Raw genomic sequence first — 3,349 nt, forward strand, 5'->3', positions numbered from 1 at the left:
GTCTGAAAGGAGTCCAGCTGTTTCGGCTACCTGGCCTAGGCTTGCAGGAGGAAGGAGGATGCCTATGTTAATGGTCTGCACCTGAGGACATTTGAGAAAGCTGACAACTTTTTATTATTCTTTGAAAAAAACCCCAGAAGCCACCAATCTACTTTCAGTGAATTCCTTAGGGGAATTTTTCTCCAGAGTCTCCCAGCAAATTTGCCCTAGGAACTTTTAGGCCTTGGCTTTAGAAGAGGTTTTTGTTTTAATATTTGTCCATGGGTATCAAGGGCTCATGTATTAAGTTAATATCAAACATAACTGAATAATCTGATAAAGAACAGTTTTGTTATGTCTGCCAGGTGGCCAGAGTTTGTTCCTCAGAGAGATTTTGTTCCCAGAATTTTAAGCACTGCCAACACAGTGGAGACATTAAGAGAGGCACATAAGAAACCATTTTCTCAGAAGCTACAATTACTGGAGTTCGAAGCATAGAATGAATAAGACCAAAGAAAATTATACAGAGCTAGCCCAACAGTGAGTTTGTAAAAGCCAATGAACCCAGGACATCCGGAGATTACTTCCTTGGGCCCTCAGGGTCCCTGGCTAGCAAGCCTGAGAGCGGCCATAGTGTTGGATTTTCGTCCATGTCACCAGTCCTCAGCATCTCAGTACTTGCAGTCTACTACAGAGAGACAACATAACATTCTAGTCTTTAACATCACATGAGTCCCTACCTAACCTGTGAAGCCATGGTGAAGAATTCAAATACAAACCCTTAATTTCTGCACATTCACGGACAAGTTAGAAATGAAAGAGAATTTTGTAGTCTCTTATTTTATCAGAAATCTTAGAGCCTATTAAGACTCTACCTGCCACCACCTCCTTCAGACCCTAAATATATGAGACTTTCGCTGAGTTTGGCTGGTGGTCAAGGTTTCTTCTAAGACCATCCAGAAAAGATAAAATCTTGAAGAGTAAAGATTTGAACTTGAACCATTCAACATTGCAATTGTTAGTTGTGATTCTCTGTTTCTAAATTAATATCTTGAAATCTTACTTGTGTCCTGCCATAATTACCTTACAATGAAACAAAATGAGTTTATGCATGTTTAACCTGAGCATTTCTTTATTTATGTTTAAGGTGAAACCCCATAGGACACTCATCATAAATCTCGACTCTATCTTCTCTCCTTGTGTATACTATATTTTCCCACTTTTTTAGTGATTCTTTCAATGGGCAGAGGTTCTTAATTTCTGTCTTAAATATGATTAAGCTAAATGTATTAATCATTTGTTTTATGAGATATATGCATTCATATAGATCCCTTTAAGTGCCATCAGAGGGGCTGTGATCCTAAGCACAACAAAAGAAAACAACACTCACGACCTACCATCATCACATTGTTATGTTTGAGCCCATTGGTGTAGTCTATATCTATTTACGCATAGATACGTGCACACGCACACATAGATTTTTCAAAGCTATTCACATGTATTTTTCAATATGGTGAAATTAGTCATATCAAACACAGCTGCAACCATTAAATACAAACAAAAATAGATGTGTGAACTCTTAAGATGTATACAAATAAATTTTATAATCAGATGATTAATAAAATACTTATAAATTTCATATTAATTTACAAAGAAGGCAAATGTTCTAGCAAAATGGAGTTGATTATTTTAAACAAGCAGTGATTGTATTTCATTTGTTTACTCCATATATTTTCAAAGGATGGTAGTAGAATTTATGCCAGAACATTCGGGTGTGATTGAAAATCATACAGCTAATTATAAATAAATAAAAGAAATTTTGTTACTGTAAGTCCTTTCTTACTTAGTGCAATGATAAACTTATTAAACAAATACGTTCTTAAATGCTCCCAGGTCTAGGACCACTCAAACTAAAACAGAAATGTGTTTCAATTTGTGAAGGAATCTAAACAAACTCACCAAAGCAAATAGATTTGAATAGGATATTTAAGTCTGTAAATGTGCTTGTTGTATTTTTTGGTTTTGTTTTATTTAATATAATTTTTGTGTGTTTTTTAAATCAAAAATCACTTTTATGCAGCAAATGTTCTTGTGAGAAGTTGGAAAGAAAAGAAATACTTTTTAGATTGTCCATTGAACAATAATTTGCTGCTGAGGGACCAAATACCCCATTAGTATTTGTACCTTCTGTTGTCTCCTCTCAACTCCCACTAGGTTCATAAATTTACATTTAATAATTACAGGTCATTGCATCAACCCAGGTATTTCAAAAGCTATCCTAATAGATTCCCTTTGGTCTTTTCCCCCTCCTTTGGTCTTATAGCATCTAACGTTGCTAAAGTAATTGACAACTAAGTCTCATTTCAAGCCATAATTACTGACTATAAAAACCCATAAATCCTTTGGACTACCAAGAACATAGAATCAACCATACCAGCTATCTAAACACACTTGCTCTGCAGATTTATTCAACCAGACAACATTATCTGCAAATGAGACATGATATTAGAAATCGAAAAAAATCAAACTATATTAGAGACCCTTTGATAGAAGGAGCTATCCTGTGGCAATTTCATTTTCTTAGTGCAGAATCTAGTAACTTTTTCCATGATTATAATATTTTATAAACTCAAACGTGATATAAAATACATAAAGCCACCTTCAGAATACAGAAAGTTCATCTCCCATCTTAGTTGCTGTGCCATCTCATAGAGACCCTGTATAGGGTTTCCAAGATGTAAATATTTGAGGGAGCACATAGTTTCATCTTACTCTCATGGAGCAACTAGTGGACTTGAACTACTAACTTTATGTTTAGAATTCTATAGAACCACCCACTCCCTCCCTTCTTAGTGGTAGTGGTTGTAGTGTGCCATGAAGTTGGTTCTGACTCATAGCAACCCTATATAGAGTTTTACAGGAGCTGAAAGCCTCATCTTTCTCCTGCGGAATTGCTGATAGTTTTGAAGTGCTGACTGTGAGGTTAGCAATCCAACTTATAACTACTACGCTACCAGAGCTCCTTCCCCTTCTTAATAGAGGAGTTGAACAAAAGTTTTGCACTGAAGTTGAAGACTGCACAAAATATACAGGTAATCTTTATTTGGATTACAGGAAGGATTTTGTGGCTAGATTTCTGGTTGCACAGCTAATAAAAATTGTTCAGAAATCCCCCCTTATCCTTTGCATTCATTTAGACTTATTAGGAAGGGCCATGACCAGAAATCTGGCTGGACCACTACAGTGAACCCTATAGTTGAATCAAAGGTCAGACTTCAGGGTGTATGGCCACAGCTGGAAATGGTGGGTAAACACTCAGTGTTCAGTTCACTAGAACATTATTGCAAAGCAAACCTGAAAACTTAGGAAA

Source organism: Chrysochloris asiatica, unplaced genomic scaffold (genome assembly GCF_000296735.1).
Source record: "Chrysochloris asiatica unplaced genomic scaffold, ChrAsi1.0 scaffold00077, whole genome shotgun sequence".
In the NCBI taxonomy this organism is placed as follows: domain Eukaryota; kingdom Metazoa; phylum Chordata; class Mammalia; order Afrosoricida; family Chrysochloridae; genus Chrysochloris; species Chrysochloris asiatica.